The 20,764-nt window shown below is 57.9% G+C and overlaps 1 long non-coding RNA gene and 1 pseudogene across 1 annotated transcript; both read right to left on the bottom strand.

The window, feature by feature from the left end:
- Nucleotides 1-5,601: 5,601 nt before the first annotated feature.
- On the bottom strand, nucleotides 5,602-13,454 carry LOC119102701 (chorion peroxidase-like; annotated as a pseudogene).
- A 1,134-nt stretch (nucleotides 13,455-14,588) lies between these two features.
- Nucleotides 14,589-19,343, bottom strand: LOC119103641 (uncharacterized). Its single transcript, XR_005094795.1, has 3 exons — nucleotides 19,281-19,343; nucleotides 16,689-16,815; nucleotides 14,589-14,636 (listed from the first exon to the last, which is right to left on the bottom strand). It is a non-coding gene; the product is annotated as an uncharacterized LOC119103641 (long non-coding RNA).
- Between the last annotated feature and the right edge of the window lie 1,421 nt (nucleotides 19,344-20,764).

Genomic DNA, 20,764 nt, shown 5'->3' with positions numbered 1-20,764 from the left:
ATCGACAGTCGACCATCGTCGTGGGACGGTCAGGTAAGACTAGCATCGGTCATGTGTCATTAATCGACAGTCGACCATCGTCGTGGGACGTGGTCAGGTAAGACTACACCGGTCATGTGTCATTAATCGACAGTCGACCATCGTCGTGGGGCGGTCAGGTAAGACTACATCGGTTCATGTGTCATTAATCGACAGTCGACCATCGTCGTGGGGCGGTTCAGGTAAGACTACATCGGTTCATGTGTCATTAATCGACAGTCGACCATCGTCGTGGGACGGTCGTAAGACTACACCGGTCATGTGTCACTAATCGACAGTCGACCATCGTCGTGAGACGGTTGAGGTAAAGCTACCCCAGTCAAGTGTCACTAATCAACAGTCGGCCATCGTCGTGGGACGGTCAGGTAAGACTACACCGGTCATGTGTCACTAATCGACAGTCGACCATCGTCGTGGGACGGTGAGGTAAAGCTACACCAGTCAAGTGTCACTAATCGACAGTCGACCATCGTCGTAGGACGGTAAGGCAAAGCTACACTAGGCAAGCGTCACTTATCGACAGTCGACCATGTGAAAATACTAGACAAGGGTAACTAGCTGGTCGTGTGAATATACCACAGTCAAGTGTCACAAGGTGGTGATGTGGAACGATACAAGTCGAGTTTCATCAGTCAGTTAGGTCGAGCAGTAAATGCGCCCGTGCCAAGCACTCATTGTGACCACGGCGGCACAAGATGGTTAGGTCGAATCACGACAATTCAGACACCTGTTCATGAGGCTAAAGTAACTAGTCAAGTGCCACTACCTGCTTATATTACGCCGTACATGTCGCTTGTCACTAGTCATTAACGTCAAAACCAAAACTTGCGGGGTCGTTGTTGGTCAGCACAAACCATACCAGTTGACTATGCCTAATCCAGTACTGTAACATTACACCAAACAGCATCAATTACTGTACAGGTCCACCCATACATGTCAAGTGTCATTAGCTGGTTAGATGAAGCCAATGCTCCCGTTTATGCTCGCGTCACCAGTTAGTCAGGTCAAACTGTGCGCTCGTCTCATGTTGAGAGACCCGCTCCACTGATTTACCTCAATCGTTGTCACTGGCTCGTCAGGTGAAACAGGACGGTCATTGGTCATGTCCGGCTACATCAGACTACAAAGGTCACCAGTCAGGTGCCCGGCATACTTGACACCGCATCATTCAAGCGTCGGGCAGCGTCCACATTACACCCGGGGTCTGAGAGAGATGTTCAGTAGCCAGCAGATCCCAAACCTACGTCAAGTGTCAAATGTCATGGTCAGGCATCTGGTCACGTCAATGTCAGGTCAGGCACAGTCCTCTATCTGTCCTCATCTAATAGTCCTCGTCGCAGGTCCAGGGCGAAATTCAGATGTCTGTCAGTCCCCATACTAGGTCCGGGACGCAATTCAGATGTCTGTCGGTCCTCATACTAGGTCCGAAGCGTTGTTCAGACGTTTGTCAGTGCTCATACTAGGTCCGGGGCGAAATTCCGATGTCTGCCAGTCCTCATATTAGGTCCGAGGCGTAGTTCAGGTGTCTGACAGCTTTCGTAGTAGGTCCAGAGTGCCAGTCAAGTGTCTGGAATCCCCATACTAGGTCCATGGCGTTACTCAGGTGTCTGACAGTCCGCATATTACGTCCGGAGCGTCAGTCAGGTTTCTGACAGCTGTCATCCTAGGTCCGGGATACGATTCAGGCGTCTGACAGCTATCATACTAGGCCCGCGACATGATTCAAGTGTCTGATAGTTGCATACTAGGTCCGGGGCGTCATTCAGATATCTGACCGTCCTCATACTAGGTCCGGGGTGTCATTCAGATATCTGACCGTCCCATACTGGGTCCAGGGCGTTAGTAAGGTGTCTGAAAGTCATCATCAGGTCCAGAGCGTCAGTCAGGTGTCTGACAGTCCTCATATTACGTGCGGAGCGTCAGTCAGGTTTCTGACAGTCCCCATACTGGGTTCAGAGCGTTTGTCAAGTGTCTGGCAGTCCTCATACTAGGTCCGGAGCGTATGTCAGGTGTCTGACAATCTTCATGATACATTACTAGAGCAGATAAGTATTAAAGGTGAGTTTGCAGTCCAGCGCACAACAGTTCTCATACCAGATTCCTGACACCAGCTGGATATCTGACAGTCCTCACACTAACTCACCCGGGTGAGATATCGGCCAGTTCTTTTCAGTGGACCTGGTGCCTTAGCCACGGTCATGGAGCCGTCTCATTACCACCTGGGACCTCAGTCAGATGTCAGGGAGCCGTCTCACTTGACCTGGGACCTAAGTCAGATGTCGGGGGGCCGTCTCACTTGACCTGGGACCTTAGTCAGATGTCGGGGAGCCGTCTCACTTGACCTGGGACCTCAATCAGATGTCGGGGAGTCGTCTTACTTGACACCAGGACCTCAGTCGGATGTCGGGGAGCCGTCTCACTTGACCTGGGACCTCAATCAGATGTCGGGGAGCCGTCTCACTTGACCTGGGACCTCGTCAGATGTCGGGGAGCCGTCTCACTTGACCTGGGACCTCAATCAGATGTCGGGGAGCCGTCTCACTTGACCTGGGACCTAAGTCAGATGTCGGAGAGCCGTCTCACTTGGCCTGGGACCTTAGTCAGATGTCGGGGAGTCGTCTTACTTGACACCAGGACCTCAGTCAGATGTCGGGGAGCCGTCTCACTTGACCCCGGGACCTCAGTCAGTTGTCGCGGAGCCGTCTCACTTGACCTGGGACCTCAGTCAGATGTCGGGGAGTCGTCTTACTTGACACCAGGACCTCAGTTGGATGTTGGGGAGCCGTCTCACTTGACCTGGGACCTCAATCAGATGTCGGAGAGCCGTCTCACTTGACCTGGGACCTCAATCAGATGTCGGAGAGCCGTCTCACTTGACCTGGGACCTTAGTCAGATGTCGGGGAGCCGTCTCAATTGACCTGGGACCTCAGTCAGATGTCGGGGAGTCGTCTTACTTGACCTGGGACCTCAGTCAGATGTCGGGAAGCCGTCTCACGTCGACCTCGTCACTTGCGTTCAATGAGCGGTCAGACTGGCACTCATGCTTTATTCCGTCCAACGATTTGAACAACCCTGAAAGCCGTTTCCAAGCCTGCCAGGAAAACCGCGCCCATGTATGGATGGGCGCATAGGCAAAGTGGCTACGCGCTACCTGATTCCATATGCTCACATACTATGGCCTAATGGCAAGGGGCTTGTAATGTCTGCACGTCCACCAGGCGAGGCAATCTGCTCTGCCGCATCCAATGCACGAGCCAAACTATGGTTTCACATGCTCGTGGAATGGTGAAGAACAAGTCATCTGAGCACAGAGCGCCGCGTGATCGCCCCACTGTAAAGCACAACACCTACGTCTTATGAACAAAAGTCGGCACGTCGTTGGGCGGATCGTTGTCAGCACATGTTTCCGGCAGTCGGCACTAGTCGGGGCGTAGTATCTCGTCAGGGACCACAACAGTCGTTTGTCTTTCAGTTCTCCCCACAGCCTAGGCATCAGGTGGGTGCTGCATTGTTCGGCGCGTTCCACGTGAGTTGGAAACAGTGAAATATTGCCTTCAAGTTTATCAAGAACCACGCACGAGCAATGCAACACACACAGTCACGTCATGTTTCGTCTGACACAGTTCACATGTGCGTACACGCAAAATTAAGGGGTGATTTCGTCCGCCAAGGTCTCGTTCAGGTGTCCTGAACGAGACTTTGGCGGATAAACACAATTGAGACTATGGCGGACAGCACAGAAACCGGCCAGATCAAGTCAGCTAAAGCAAAGGGCGGTAAGGCCTTCAGTCATTAGTCAGCGTCAGAGTGCACGAGTTCGGCTCCAGTCGAGTCTAGGGCATATCCGTCTGGTCTCATGACGACATATCCGTCTGGTATCATGACAACATGTCCGTCTGGTATCATGACGACATATCCGTCTGGTATCATGACAACATGTCCGTCTGGTATCATGACGGCATATCCGTCTGGTGTCATGACGACAGAGTTTTCATCACTTCCCGCATGTGGGCAGGGAAACACTCAAGCCATTTGTATATTGGTCCAGCCTCAGGAGATTTTAACACAAAAGTCACGTTCTGGTCAGAGTATTAGGCTCTGACCTGAGTGTCAGGTTCTGTTCTGAGTGTCAGGTTCTGGTCTGTATGTCAGGTTCCGGTCTCGATATCAGGTTCTGGTCTGGGCGTCAGGCTCGGATCTAGGCGTTAGGTTCTGGTCTGAGTGTCAGGCTCTGATCTAGGCGTCAGGTTCTGGTCTGAGAGTCACTTTTCGCATACGCGTCGGACTGGGGCACACAAGTATTCGCACGTCGTCCCAAGTGTAGCCTCCGGGCAACACGGACACAGCTGTGTGTCAGTCGTCGCGAACAAATCGGCCTATTGTCAGGTCGCAGATTTGTCAGTCAGGTCTCAGGTGCGCCAGAATCAATGTTGCGTCATGTGCAAAACCGTCAGATTTTGTTGACAGACAGACCGGTGGCCTATGGGTGAGGTCGAGCATGTTATGTCAACGTTCTGTCGAGCGGTTAGCACAAAGAGGACAACACTATAATTTTGACTTGTACATATTCGAGTTGTTTAAGGGATTGCCAAGCTTTCGCCACAAAATTCTGTCGCTGACCTGAGACTGCGCAATCGGATGACAGGGTTCAGAGCTCACACAACAACCACTGCTTAGTGTGAGCTGGTATCCCAGAAATCTGTCCATTCAAAAGCTCTGAGTTGAATGTTTTAAAAATAAAAAGGTGGGTTTCTGCAAAGTCAAACTTGCATAGGAAGTTCCCATTCTGAGCTTCTGTTGCTATTTTTCCTTCTTGTAACATTCTTATAGGCAATTCCCATTCATTCACCTGCTTAAAATTGATGACTCTGAGAGTACAAACGTGGGCTCCTCCAATCAAAATCTCGCTTACAACCCATATCATTTGAGCGACGAGTATAAAAAAGCGAGACGGTTTCCACTCATCCATCATTCCAGGATGGCAACTATTGCCGGCTTTAACCACACATTGGAGATCGTGTTTGCCCTGCGGTGGGAGCGCACAGGGCGAGACAGGGCTCGAGTTCACAAGCTGCCGACGTCGGAAACGCGGCGTCTCACAGCGCAGCCCGCACCGGGGCAGGCGTGTGACTGTCTGGTGCATTGTGTCCAGCTACTAGGCGGTGGGCTTGTTACACATGAACTTCCTCAGTCAACATCACATGGGGTTACACAGTCGCGCCCTACAATCCCGGTATCGGGTTGAAAAAGAACACAAAAACGAAGCGAATTCCGTAGTGAATAAAGTCAGTGACCAGTGACTTAACGTGACGAGATCATGCTTAGATGGAAATAATTAACTCCATCGTCAGGAGCGTTCACACAAACTCCTCTCCAAATGTTGTTTCGATGGTCCCAGTCTTGTCCGCAAATACATTACGTGGTAACTGTCTCATAACCCCCTCAAGTATGCGAAGTAGCAAAACAAGACTGAAACGAGCTCCTCTGGGGCCGACCAATATCAACACCATGACTGGTTCAGTAAGCTCATACGACCAAAGGCTCAGGAGCATGGCTCACGCTTACACATCTAGCAACAAAAACAGTGATTAGTTACGTCACTACAGCTACGAGTTAGTGCCGCAATGTCCCGCCACGAGGCGTGTCGGGTCGTTCCCCGGTCACCCCGTGCGCGGTCGGTGTCTGTCGTCGCCGATGTTCTAACCTCCCCGCGGCGGCGGCGGCCATCCTTGACAGACAGGTCAGCCCTGCCACTGTCCAGCAGCAGGTCCCTGCGCAGCTGCCGCTCCCTCAGGGACCCCCCGGGCCCGCCCGCCGGCTGGTCTCAGCGCGGGTAGGGGGGGGTGGCCGACCTTCGACCTCCCCAACCCGGCCGGTGTCATCCGGGCTTGGCACGTCATCCGGCGAGGGCCCTGTGACGTGACGGAGCGACACGAGGGCAACACACTGCTCCGACAAGACCCAGGCCCTCTGCGGCCCCCGCGCCGCGGGCGGAGGCGTGACTTGCCCCTGCGCTGCTGCTGCGGCTGCGGTGCTGCCGGGACGCTGGAGATGAGTGCGCTGGAGCTGCGGCTCTCAGGCGGCCGGCGCCGCCCGCCGCCCGCGCGCCTGCCGGCCTGCCAGCAGGTCGCCCAGGTCGAGCAGGTCGTACAGAGGCTGACCGGCGAGGGCGGCGGTTGGCGACAGCTGCTGCGGCATCTCGTCCAGGTAGCTCTCGGACGGCTCCTGCGGCGCCTCCAGCTCGTCCTCGCGCAGGGTACTGCGGCGGTGGACGCTGGTTGTTCAGCGGGCTGCGGGCGGAGGCGGGAGACGCGTGACACAGCGGTCAGGGAGCAGCCGACCCGCAGAGGGCAAAACTCCTCTGGCCCGGCGAGAACACGCCTCCTATCACGCAAGGAGAATGCATCTCACGGACGCAGATCTCGCCAGATGACGGCGTTGTTTATTTCCAGAGGCTGATGCATTCGCGACGCATCGACCGGGGCGGGGACGTCATCAGTTCTCAGATTTCAGGTTTGGACGGAGCCGTGCGCGATTGGTAATCATGCGTGAGCAAGGGAGTCCTTTTTTTGGAAGTTTTAGTTTAATGAGCCCACCCGCGGCACAACACCAGATAGTCCCGACACAATTCCTTAGACAGACTCCGGAAGGCCCAGAAAACGAGCATCTCTGGGCACTAAACTAGTTTTTAGCCTCACGTTTCTTAGACGAAAATTTAACCTCAAATTCTGAAAGATCTAGTCAGTCGTTTTCAGAAAGCTAGAAGTCACCATAGGGTACGTGACATTAGGCGAAAAGGACACGCCGCCAAATGTAGGTGAACGCAAAACTTAATGTCTGGAACATTTGTTGGGCTTCTTTGACGGTTTGGCTTTTTTGCGTTTGATATCTTTTTCATTAGTCAGATGCCTTCAGAGATATCAACCCCATGTGACCTAAAAATGACCAAAGGCTGCCATATCGCGATCCGTCAATCTATCGGGTCAAAAGTTTCAGAAACTTATTTCGCATATATATATATATATATATATATATATATATATATATAATATATATATATATATATATAATATTATATGTGAGATATCTTATATATCCATATATTATATATACTCCACACAGACAAACCTTTGTCCAAGTATCAGGAATATCAGGAATGAAGGTGTCAAATGGAGATTTGTGTTGTGTGGTTGTAATGGAATACACTAGGTGGGATGATAACAGTTATGCGTCCTACTTGTCGCACAATACAGTTATTTCCTTTTTCACAGAAAATAATGCCAGTATTTTCACCAGGCGCACGCTCCCGCCTCAGTCGTGATATTGCTCGCTAACACAACACCGTCCCTACCCAACTCACTTTGGAATCTCAGACGGTCCGATGAGATGCTGCAGACCGAGTGCGGCGATACCAGGGTGCGGCTTGTTTTTGGGGGTGAACTGGAAGTCCTCGGCGAGGGAGTCGGGCGCGGCGGGCGCGGCCGGTGCGGCCGGTGCCGCCTCGCGAAGCGGCTCCTCCCACGGCCGCAGGCTGACCCGCCGGATCAGCTGGCACGAGACGGGTCGGTTCCTGGCAGGAGCGGTGCACAGTACGGGTCACATTCGACCGGGCCGGGTGGCCTCGGCGCCCAGCGCCACCGAGGTCGACAGCGGGCAACCCGCCCCACAGACAAAGGCCGGCGCCACCACATTCGCTGTGCGACGACGCTCAGCTGTACAGTCGCGAGCCTGGTGTCCACGCCCAACGTACCGGCGAGAGCAGGCGCCGCGCGCTGTGTTCGTGACGGCAGCCGGTGCTGCGCGCGGGCCCACGGCTGGCGAGCGGAGCGGCGCTGAGGCGGGGCTTCTGACACGCGTTTGGCGAGTGAGGGAGTGCACCGGTCCTCACCTTTGGCTAACGATTCCCGTTCGCATGACAAGCGGCCGCACCATGTCGATGTCGTCTAAGTTGTCGCACAGCACCCTGGCCAGCGTCGTCTTCCGCAGCTGGTGCAGTTGGGACGGGGTGAAGGATGACTTCATGCCGCCGTTCTCAAACCAGAACCTGTCGCCCACCTGCCAGCGACGTAGAGCAGCTTAGGACCATGTCAGTGTTTGAGCTGAGCAAAGCCAACAATGCCTTGTGGAAGTGCAACTTCGTCTGGGCTTAGTCTTGATGCATGAATAGCTGCGACCTACGACCGAGTAGCCCTTTCAGTACTTGGCAGCAACAAACGAAACAGCTGCACTACAAGAAACAAGTTACCCCGCTCCAGCATAGCCGCAAAAGTTAACTTCAGAAACCACCACCTGCCCGCGCCCCGTTCAGTGTCTCCCACTCCAGCAGTCCCCGGAGCGCAGCAGGGTACCTTCAGGTTGAGGAACTGCTGTCCGATTATGCAGGCGAACGTGGGCCCCACCAAGCCGCCCTTGACCGGGCGTTCCGCCAGCCCGCCGGCGAACAGGTCAATGTCGTCCAGGTGCCTGCCGGCCAGCCAGATTATCCGTCACCGGCGGAACGCGAGCAACCCGCTTCACATCACCTACAGCGTGCGCACAAGCGAGGGCGCAACACCGCCCGCTGATGGGTTCAGTTCAGCCACAGTCACGCTTATCACCTCCGTCAGTGAAATTAGTGTCACAAATGCTCGCTCAAACCCTACCCTAACGATTGCGCCGCCCCATGCCACAACGTGACATGCTTTTCCCCAGTGGCAGCATCTGCCCCCTTGCTGCGGGTACCACAGTTCGCTAGCAGCAGCGGCAGTGTCTGCTGCGCGGGCGGCGGGCGCGGCGGGCACCGAGCGCGCCTGTCACCGGTCCGGCGGCTCACCGGTACGCCACGCGCAGGCGGCCGACGCTGTCGTCGTCCATGACCTCCAGAAGCTGGCCCCAGTTGGTGAAGCGGCGCAGCCCGCACTCGCGCCGCCACGTGTTGTACGGTGCCAGTCCGTGGTCGCGGCCCCGCTGGATGTTGATCGATGCTAGGTCCATGCCGAACGGCTCTGCGGGTCACCGGCAGAGGGCAGGACGGTCAGCGTCGCCAGGCGGCCGAGCACGGGACGGTCGGCGTCGCCAGACGGCCGAGGGCAGGACGGCCAGCGTCGCCAGGAGGCCGAGGGCAGGACGGTCAGCGTCGCCAGGCGGCCAATGGCGGGACGGTCAGCGTCGCTAGGCGGCCGAGGCGCCGGGCCGCGCGCACGGGGTCGTGACCGAAGGCAAGATTGATCTCGACTCTGCACCACCCGACGCCCACCGATCCACGCATTCAATCGCCGCGTCACAGTTCCCTCACCACGCGACAGCGCAAAGCCACCTTTGTTGACACCTTGACAGCCGGCTCTGAGACGGTGTTTCGTCTGCAGCGCGACTGTCGGCGGTCGCAGCCATCTCAGCGACGCTGCGCCGGACCACCAGCCGTCACTCACGCGTGGTCTGGAAGAGCCGGTTGGTGAGCTCGCGGCTGATGAAGACGTCGCGCCGCTGCGCCGGCTGGTACAGCAGGCCGAACATCAGCCGGTCGACGCTGCCGATGTTGTGCAGCTGCGCTGGGTTCATCAGCTCCTGATGCAGCGAGATGTCTGCCGGCCGGGCGGTGACGTTACAGACGGCTCAGACCGGACGCTGGCCCACGCGGGGCGCCGCAGGGCGCGGGTGACCGCCGTCCGCCAGTGCACCATAGACGGAAGTGTGACGCTCGAGATCCATGGCCTAGCCACCGAGTGTCTCACCAGATGTGTTGTGGTAAAGCGGGCCGGTCGCGAAATCTCAATGGTATGTCACTGTGCTGTACGATCTGGGATGTCCTTTGGTGTTACTGTCAATGTCTCGTCGTAGGTCAACAGATGAAACTGCCCCGAGTTCGCCGAGATGATTACCGAATTTGACGGAGTTGCCGAACTTGTCACACCGGTCGAGCTTGCTGTTGACCAGCGAGTGGCCGAAGCGGAAGGCGGCCGAACCAAACGAGTTGGCGATGGTCGGGTTCACCGAACTGTTGTAGCCATAGAAGTAGCCGTACTTTTGCAGGGTCACGTCAAATATCTTGATGACGGAACGCCCTGTGGTATAACGGACGCATTAAGCCCACAAAAGCAGTGAAGCAAAACTGGCGTCATGCTTTAGTGGAGAGCTTTAGTTATGGTTCCTCATGAACTTGACGGATAAACGATGGAACACAGAAGGGTAAAAACGCTCCTGTGACAGCACGTATATGTCGTAAACTACCTAGCACGATGCCAAAAAGCTAAACATAACACTTACTGATACAACATTAGACAAAGCAGCAATGAGACAAGCACCACTATCCGGCAGGTCCAAATTCCTCATTCTCTCAGACTCACCCAGCACGACAGGCAGCCACTCGTTGTAGGTGATGACCTGCACCATAGCCCCCACCACCTTCCTGGCCTCGTGGAAGAGCCGGTCGTCGCCCCAGAGCGGGTTCATACGGGCCAGCCCGCGCGCCACGCGGTTGTGCTCACGCATCCACAGCGTGTGCATCGATGTCAGCCCTGGCACAGAATACACACATTCGTTACATGCAACGTAGCCCATAGTGATTGGCTTTGTACCGTAGTGCCGGCATCCATCTTGTTTACTTTCGAACGTTCTCAAAGAGCTGGCGTATGTAGTGAGTGTCGAAGTTCGGTGCCAGCGGGATGGCCATGAGGCGAGGAGGCTGCACCCATCCCACCAGCTGCGTTGGAACGACTGGCGTGTCGATTATAGCATGGAGATATGTGGCTTATTGCGGCCAGCAAAGCCGGGCTGGATATTTACGGCACAAACATGCACCGAGCAGTGCACGGAACCATGAAACTGGGCAAGTATTACAACGGGTCCCGCTACAACCACGATCCTGTCTGACCCGGCCTGGCCCCGCTCGCACCACCACGCTGCCAGTTCTCCGGCCTCTGCACGAGACTGGTCAGTCGGGTCGGGGCCGTCACCCTCCGTGACCCGCGTCAGAGGGGGGGGGGGGGGAATGAGGAGGAACGGCCGAGCGCCGGGCGGAACGATTGACCCACATCCAGGCCGGAGTGAGCGACCCTCCCGGCTCCCTAGTCCCGGCACGAAGACGGCTTCCGGCCAGCAGCGGCCGTCGCGTGGAAGACGGCAGTCGTCATCTACCAACGACTTTTTGCTGCTGTGCGCTGCACGGACTAATTGGGACTAACTATTCCCAATTAAGGAATGGGCTGGGTGTACGCCAGTTCGCCTGTGGCAGTGACTTGCATGTTGAGATGACCGGATGCACGTCAGCACAGGGGTGAGTTACCGGAAGTTTATGTTCCAAATAAACTGGACTGGGAATCAAAACGACCCACGCGACACCGTTTCAGGTTAACAGAGGGGCATGGCATATCTGGCAAACCAGCACCCCAATTTGCCGGCAACTCACCACCCACTACGCTCGTAGCAACTTTCTCCGCCGTGATAAAGAGGTTGCTCCGGGATATGAAAACAGGCAACAACGACATTCCGGACATACGCATATCCGACATTGGGCAACTACAGTGCGTGCCCACCATGAAGAGCGCAGGTAAAAAGTTGGTGTATGGTTGCACGTCAATACTGACCCGGCTGTTCGTTGACCCGGTCATCCCCGGCCGTGAAGCAGTGGAGGTTGTCGCTGGTCATGCGACACTCGGAGTGGACATTGACGTCGCCGGGCGGAAGCAGCGGCTTCCGGTACCGCAGATGGGTGTACCTCAGCATGCCTGCCGACCCCAGGCACACACGTCAGCAAGCTCACCAAGCACTAGCACGCGCCGGATGATGACGTCACTGTAGGAAGCACGCGCAGAGTGATGACGACACCGCTGCTCCGCGCGCAGAATGTGCCTCTGGATAACGTCATACGATGCGCAGTTCGATTCGGTGCTACTTCACCCTATGACAGTGTTCACTTCTGTCCACCTTGATTTACCAGCCGGCGCAAACACTTCAAGTCCGCTGGCTTCCGCGTTCACGACGTCCTCAATGACTCAGCAGCCTCTGATCGCCAGACTCGGTCTCCATCTGGCTGGCGGTGCTGCTATCTACGCGGCGGGGTTTGTCCAGTCACCCCAAGTACGACCCAGACACGTCCTTACCGCCAGAGAAGAGCCGCAGCTGGTTCATTTCCCTCGTCAGACGAGCCATACACGTTGCTGGCGTCTAGGAAGGATGTGATCTGGTTGATCTGGTCACGGGGTCCCAGCGTACAGTCTGGCCGGGGCGCCGGAGACGACCTGCCGCCGCAGCACACGCTACAGGCCAGCCCGACCCGGATGGGCGGAGCCGGTGCCACACACCTCATACATGTACAGCCGGGCGAAGCAAGACGTCCGGTCAGGCAGACATCAGCGGCTCCAGTGCGCGACTCAAATGGAAAGGAATTTATTCAAGAGCGATTTGATGCAATCAGAAAATGCATCCATTTGCGTGAAGCGAGTGCAAACCTGTTTCCTTCTTTATTTCTGTGCTGAAAATTCCTATTGCGCACAGCCCTCCCAAGCGCCCCCCCCCCCCCTTCCCCGATATCAACCAAAAGATCACTCGCACGGTGCAACGTACCTGACGAACTCCATGCAGGACTGGTTATACTTGGAGTAAAACGGGTCGTATTTGGGTATGCTGATGGGCATGCAGTCTGGGTGGCGCCGGTCGGCCGGCACAGCTCGCGGCCGTCCTGGCAGCACCGCGGCACAGAGCCGTTGAAGCCCCGCGCCTGCGCCGACGCTGCAATCCCGCGACCGGGGTCAGCGAGGAGCCGGCTGGAGCCATCGCAGCGTACCAGGCAGGATTAGGGAGGAGCCGGCTGGAGCCATCACAGACGTACCGGCCGGGGTCAGGGGGGAGACAGTGGGAGCCATCACAGCGTACCGGCCGGGGTCAGCGAGGAAGCCGGCTGGAGCCATCACAGCGTACCGGCCGGGGTCCGCGAGGAGCCGGCTGGAGCCATCACAGCGCACCGGCCGGGGTCAGCGAGGAGCCGGCTGGAGCCATCACAGCGTACCGGCCGGGGTCAGCGAGGAGCCGGCTGGAGCCATCACAGCGTACCGGCCAGGATCAGAGAGGGAGACGGTGGGAGCTATCACAGCGCACCAAACGTGACACAGTGCTAGGATGAGGCTCTGAATCACAAACATTTTTCCAAGGTGCATCCAACATCTAGCTGTATTACTTGCGAGTTAACGCTAGCCATGGTGAGAGCGAGGACAAACTCGCAGACGTGCCTTGGATCAAGGCACGTCTCAATCAATGTTTTAAGTCGGCAGCGTTGCCTTTTCCTGGCGTCGTGTGACGCTCGTGGTAACTCACAGGTGAGATCGTGGTCCATGAACTGGCCCCACTGCATGACCATCATGGTGATGCGCGTGGAGGTGAGGTTGACGTCGCGGTGGACGGTCATGCTGACGTCTCGGGGGCGACGGCAGCGGCTCACCATCGGCCACAGAGCGGCGGGGTGTCTGGACGCCTGCCAAACACGCCGACCGCCTGCTGTCACACTCGCCACGCACAGCAGGGCCACATACAGCGGCGCCCACACACAGCAGCACCACACAACGGCGGCGCCTCAGAAGCGCCACATACAGCAACACCACACACAGCGGTGCCATATAAGCACCACACACAGCAGCGCCACACACAGAAACGCCATATAAGCGCCACATACAGCAGCACCACACACAGCGGCGCCACACACAGCAGCGCCACACACAGCGGCGCCACATTAGCGCCATATACAGCAGCACCGCACACAGCGGTGCCATATAAGCACCACATACAGCAGAACCACACACAGCGGCGCCACACACAGCAGCGCCGCACAGCGGCGCCACAATAAGCGCCAACATAGAGGCGCGCCACACACAGCGGCACCAGACACAGCAGCAACAATGATCCCAGACACAGCGGCGCCGCAATCTACAGTCCGCTGAATGACAGCAGCTACAGCAATATGAAGGCCGATTCGGTTGCCGGGAACAGGGAAACCAAGCAACCTGCCTTTTGACAATGTAATTATGTTATGACAATCATGTGCCACAACAAAGTGATCCAAACAGAAACGAAGTAAAAACCCCGCTTGTGCATTTACGTACCATCATTGTATCGTGGTGGCAAGAATCTGGAGAACGGTTGTCATGGCGGCTCCCAGGTACCTGCTGTTAGCGTTGTTACAACTGCCATCGGCCGTCCTGAAACCGTTATCTACTTGTAACGTCCATAGAGATTGACCAACGCGCGAGCGCGCAATTCATTCCCAACATTTGTCGACAATACCAAACAAGCAATGCGCCTCTTTATTTAACAGTACGCAACTTGTACCAATCGCCTAAAACGTCACTATTCACACCTTTGCCTTGCCTCACGCCACCAACAAACGGCGCTGGCGGCAACACAGACCTCCACCTCCACTTCGCTCTAGCCCTGCATCCCGGCCCCGGCGAGCGGGGCCCACCGCCTGCAGCTTGCCGGCGCGGGGCGGCACCCACCTGAAGTAAACCGACAGCGGCGGACACACGCCCGGCTCCGGCTCTCGACTTGGTCGGGCAGCCGTCGTAGAGGCCCGTGCCGCGCACCGACACCTCCTGCAGCCTGCACCATGTGCTGGCGGGCCAGGTTGTACCTGGCGAGGGCGGCGACCGTCAGAGGGACGCCCGGCGGACTCTCTCTCGGACTCTCGGACTCCGGTCCTCAGGTGTCCGCGAGAGGGGGACCGACATGGCGGTTGTGAGACAAGCAGCTGGCGTCCTCAGCCCCAGCCTGCAAACTGACCGACCAGGGTGCCGGCCGCCTCAATGGCCTGGCATGCGTTTTAAAATGCGTGATTAATTGGTGATACACCCCCCTGTGGGCTATGAGTATGTAATGTACAGGACAGCGTCGGGGTGACAAATGAAACGCAGCCGGCTGCATACGAATTGTCTCTTTCAACTTCTCTCCATCGCTTTGGAAAACAAAACTTACATATTACCCCCCAGCCCTTTTGAACGGCGCTTATGTCACTACAGGATGGTACTGAGACACTGCAGAAGTCGGTACCGAAGAAGCTGGCGGGTAAATCACTTGGATATAAGGCTTTTCAGTACCGCTACAAGCTGTGTCAGTGTGTCTGGCTTGATTCTGTCAGTCCCGTCATTGGCTCAGCGCGACCGGCACCCAGCCGCCCACATCTGGGCAGCCGCCTTCTGGGAGGAGGCCGGCAGCCCGGCAGCCGTGCGTGACGCCTGCAGCCTGCGCGCAGAGCTGGCAGCCGTGCCCTCGTCTCTGCCGGCCGCTAACGGAACCAGTCATGCATGCGGCGCCAATCCATAAGGTGCCGACAGACGGCTGCGCTCGCGCTGATCAGTAAGAGGATCTCTAAACGGCTGAACCAGCGTCAGCGAGCGGCCCGGTCGCGGCTAAGGGACCGGTGTCGCAGAGCGCCCCGTGCAGCGCGCACCAGGCCTTTCCCGGCACTCCTTCACAGCCGTCCGCAGTCGGGCTCAGCTATACGCCACCGGTCGGCGCCTGTGCTCGCGCCGGCCGATTCGGTCACGGAGCCGACAGCCGAGGTCAGTGACCCCTGCGACCGAGCTGTTCGGCCCGAGACTCTGACCACTGGCCGGTGCCGGCCTTGCCGCGCCGGCCACGCCCCGCGTCGGACGAGCAGCTCCCACGGCCCGACGCTCCCGTGTCAAGTCCTTTATCACCGCCCCAGCCCATCGCCGGCGAGTGGCCCATATCGGCGGAGCGTGAGGCCGCGGTGCCCGTGTGACCGCTCGGGCGGCGGTGAGCTGGCACCGGTCAAGGGACCGGTCATTTGCGCCGACGGCTGGGGCGGAGCGCTGCAGCACGTGCCTCTTCCAGTAGGTCAGGAACGGAGCCGGATGTAGACCGGTAAACGTGACCCACTTCAACGGCGGCCCGACAAGGGTGGAAAGGTGAGGAGCGAGGTGCGCTGGAGACCGTAAACCAACGGGCTGGTGAATTCAACTGTCCTCCTTACTGCGTGGCTTTCATCAAAACGAGAAGGGTGTTCACACTTTGGAAAGGCAAAAGGAATTGCCTGGAGGGGCATGACCTGGGGAATTCAACATGCGCTGCCATGACAATAGTCAGCCCATAACAAACCCGTTCTGGAATACATTGACTGACAGAGGTAGTATTCCCTAGTCTTAACGCAATTGTGGGTAGCATCTTGAATTGATACCACAGTGATCTGCCCCGGTCCAAGACAGATGGTCTACATCCTGAGCCAGATGTGGCCAGCGAGTTCGTATTTGGAACCGTTAAATTGCCCATTGCCGTGGGCATAATTTCGGGAAGCCATTTGCATTCATAACAATCCTCCATAATCAGATGGCTGGCACCACGCGATTAATCATTTCTCGAGCGGCTGGCGGGGGTCATAGCCACCTCACGTATTATCACAACGGGACCCCAGAATCTCCACCACATGCCAGAGTTCAAATGCGCACCACGGAGTCAAGCAGCCTCACAGAGCTGCCTTACTGAATGGCCGGCACTCTGCGAGTGCGAACAGCCGCAGGTCCGGGAGCACGCTTCAAAGGGAGATCAGATCCGAGATCAGACCACACCTGACGTGATCCCATAGAAACAGCTGACCGCGGACATCCGAGCTCTAGTGAGAGCCACCACGGCGCTGGTGACCAGCGGCGCCTTGGCCGTCACTAACCTTTTCGAGATGAGTCGGCTGGTATGCAGACTGGCGTAGCCATACTTGGCGAGGTCCTTGGCCTTGGGGCGCTGTCGGTTGAAGGCGGCCAGGTAGGAGCCCGGCTCGTCGGGCGAGAGAGACAGTCCTGCGGAGACGCCGTCGCCGTTAGTGCCGCTCGGCCGGGCTGACCACGGACGCGGCGATGATCACCACCGGCAGTGACACGCGGGCGCAGCGACCACCACCGGCGCCGGTGACACGCGACGGCGACAGCCGGCCGGCGTCGCGCGTGGCGGCGGCGGCGGCGGCGCACCGGCGTCGCGCCCCACTTCGCAAGGCGGACGCGCCGAGCGGCAACGCTGCCCTCGATTCCAGGCCGGCGCGCCCGCCGCGGCCGGTCCGGCGCAAGGAACACGGTCAGGTGGCGCGGCCACCGAGCACTCGGCCACGTCCAACGTCCGCTGGACGCTAGGCCACGTCACACGTCAAGTCGCGAGTTCACCGAGTATTCAGCCGACTGACGCGTCCGTCGAGTACCTCGTCGAGAGGCGGCAAGTCCGTTCAGCCCTCTGTCAGGTCACGCGTCCACCGCGTTCTCACTCGGTCACACATCCGCCGGGTGTTTGGCGAGGTGGCTTGTTCACTGGGAGCTAGGTCAGATCACACGTCCATTGGGAGCCCGATCAGACCTCACGTGCTCTGGGAGCCCGGTCAGATCAAACATCTTCCAGGAGCCTGATCAGATCACACGTCTTCTGGGAGCCCGATCAGATCACCCGTCTTCCGGGAGCCCGGTCAGACCACACGTTCGATAAGCATCCCCGTCCGGTCACACGCCTTCTGGGAGCCCGATCGGATCACATGTCTTCTGGGAGCCCGGTCGGGCCACACTTTCGATAAGCATCCCCGTCCGGTCACACGTCCAGCGAGCGTCGGTCAGCGTATGCCCTCGATCAGAGCTGTGCCGTCATATAATCGTCTCCCCTGGTATCTGGCAGGGTCTTCCGTCCACCCACCGAGGGCGCCGGAGCGGGCGTGGCGGGTGTGACCTGCGCCTGCTCAGAGCGTGTAAACGCGGCGGCTGTCAGCCGTCCCGACGCTACCGCCGCAGGCCTCCGGAGACCGGAGACACGTGGTTCGAGCGGCCAGCCAAGTCGTGACTGACTTGGAGCGAGCCTGACCGACTGCTGACACAGCTGCTTTCTACCGTGACAAGGCTGGGAATCCAGCCACCGTCACATCTGGACCGGCCGCGACGCTGACGTCATGGGCAGACAGAGCGTGGCGGCAACGCCGTGGCAGCCGTCAGTCTGTCAGTCTGTCAGTCTGTAGTCTGTCAGTCTGTCAGCCTGTCAGGCAGCTTGGCAGTCTGCGTCGTCAATAGCATAGCGCACCCAGTCGTACGACGAATATCATGCTGCCCTCCAATAAAGGCCGGGAAAATCTTCTGATCATGTCCCGATAGACAGCGGGGCGCTTTCCGCTGCAAGCAAAGCGAACTAAACACGCAGTTTGGCCCTGAACTTTCGGCGATCCGGACCAAATAGAGGCGTCGGACATTGTTGAGCAGCTCGGCTAATGGCTGGTAAAGTAAGGCATAGACCGCCTCGGTGTAATCACTCCTGGTCAGACTATCCTCAGAGTACAGTATTTTGTGGAGGATGCTTCTCTCATGAACGTCGCCCGCGCATCCGTCCCGCGGCGTTTACCTGGACATACGCATGGTCAATCCTCGCAGACATTTTGAGCCTATATTAAAAAGTCAAGAAAACTGCTTCTTCTCAATCATCTCCGAGGCACCAGCTGACACCGGGGTCAAAGGCTAAATTAGAACACAATTCCTTTTAACCAGGCAAGGACTGCCTGGCCCGACCGAAAGACACCACCCGGCCCGTCCGAGAGACACCGCCCGGCCCGACCGAGAGATGCCGCCCCGCCCGACCGAGAGACACTGCTCGACCCGTCCGAAAGATGCCGCCCCGTCCGACCGAGAGACACTGCTCGACCCGTCAGAAAGATGCCGCTCGGTCCGTCCGAGAGACACCGCCCGGCCCGACCGAGAGATGCCGCCCGGTCCGACCGAGAGACACTGCTCGACCCGTCCGAAAGATGCCGTTCGGTCCGTCCGAGAGACACCGCCCGGCCCGACCGGGAGACGCCACATGGCTCTGAACTGACTGCCGCTCCCACCAGCCGGCGAGTTCAGTCAACTTCTGCGGAGCGTTAAACGCTCCCACAGGCCACTGCACCGCTCACACCGCCGGCGCCCACCGGAACGCTGACTGCCAAATGGGGCCCTCGACAGAGTGCGCGGAGCGAAGTCTCGGCCGGTCTGAAGACGGTCCTCCTCGTCTCGCGGCCGAGCCGCTCTGGCCGGCGACTGATGCGCCATTGTGTGGAACACGCCAGCGCAGCCGGAGCACTGCTCTACTGAGCATGCAGCTCCACCCTTCCGGCCACCCAGCCCACGGGACAAATACACCACTAAGTTCCGTCATGAATCTGCGTCAGGAACCCGGCGCCCACATATCTTACGCGTGAAGGTCGGAGGGAAGGTCAACGGGGCACAGTGCCGCACACAGCCAGGCGTCAGAGCGTCGGACGACTCACCATTTGAGCTGAGGACTGGAGAGTCCCGTGCGCAGCACGCCGGCCACCCGCCGCCGTCAGCGGCTCAGGAGAAACTGCGCTGGCCAAGCCGGCCGCGCCGCGTCGGGCCGGCTGCCGACCCTGTCACGTGACCACGGTCGGCGGCCCGCCGCCGTACCACGTGACAGGAGGCGGTGAACTGACCTCAATCGTTCCGATTTCTAGACAGACTCGTCCAGGGCACTCATAAAAAGAAATAGCACAGGCAAACGGTTCCTGGACGTGATCTTCCCCGCGTGTCTTGCACGGGACATGCGCGTATTTCTGTTATACAAGGCATCTGGCTGGTGAGCTGTGAACCAACCATCAGCACGAATAGCGTAGTGCATGATTAGGGATCCGGTAAAAAGTGCACTTGTCTGGGTCACGAAAACCGTTACACTTAAATATAGGTGCATTTGTAGAGCACTAATCACTGAAACGCACAAATTACCGCCATGATAACTTGATAGCTTACGTCAATGATAATACTTGTGGGAAACAACGCGTCGCGTGCAACAGTGGTTAGCGTGGAGATGCCCTGATGGTTTCCTTTGCAACAAAAACCTTTCCGTGTCGGCGGTGCTCGCTCTCCGCCGGGAGAGCAGCCGAGGGGAGAGACACAGACAGCCACATCAGGAGCGTCGGCGGTGCTCGCTCTCTGCCAGGAGAGCAGCCGACGGGGAGCGACACAGACAGCCACATCAGGAGTGTCGGTGGTGCTCGCTCTTTGCCGGGAGAGCAGTCGACGAGGAGCGACACAGACAGCCACGTCAGGAGCGTCGGCGGTGTTCGGTCTCTGCCAGGAGAGCAGCCGACGGGGAGCGACACAGACAGCCACGTCAGGAGCGTCGGCGGTGCTCGCTCTCTGCCAGGGGAGCAGCCGACGAGGAGCGACACAGACAGCCACGTCAGGAGCGTCGGCGGTGTTCGCTCTCTGCCAGGGGAGCAGCCGACGAGGAGCGACACAGACAGCCACGTCAGGAGCGTCGGCGGTGCTCGCTCTCTGCCAGGGGAGCAGCCGACGAGGAGCGACACAGACAGCCACATCAGGAGTGTCGGCGGTGCTCGCTCTCTGCCAGGAGAGCAGCCGACGGGGAGCGACACAGACAGCCACATCAGGGGTGACGGCGGTGCTCGCTCTCCGCCGGGAGAGCAGCCGACGCTGAGCGACACAGACAGCAACATCAGCAGCGCGGAAGCCACGAGACGAGCGAGCATCCCATCCGACGCCCATACATTTTCTGCCTCGGTGGAGAAAGCACATGCTCTTAAAGGGATTGCGCCTACAGCAACATTATCCTTGAGTTGCATGCGTGCAAATTTGCGGCACGCTTGCCAAGTTCAAGACGTTTTTTCGTGCAATGCCTTGTCCTCTTACGCTCACATGATTCAGAAAACGTTTGACATAACCCGGTGAGGGCCGAGCAACAACTGGTGGTTTTTCCATTAAGGTAGGGAACTAT

This window comes from Pollicipes pollicipes, unplaced genomic scaffold, assembly GCF_011947565.3.
Source record: "Pollicipes pollicipes isolate AB1234 unplaced genomic scaffold, Ppol_2.1 Scaffold_5724;HRSCAF=6776_pilon_pilon_pilon, whole genome shotgun sequence".
Lineage (NCBI taxonomy): Eukaryota > Metazoa > Arthropoda > Thecostraca > Pollicipedomorpha > Pollicipedidae > Pollicipes > Pollicipes pollicipes.
The sequence above is the reverse complement of the archived record's forward strand: the minus strand, read 5'-3'. Positions and strand labels throughout refer to the sequence as shown.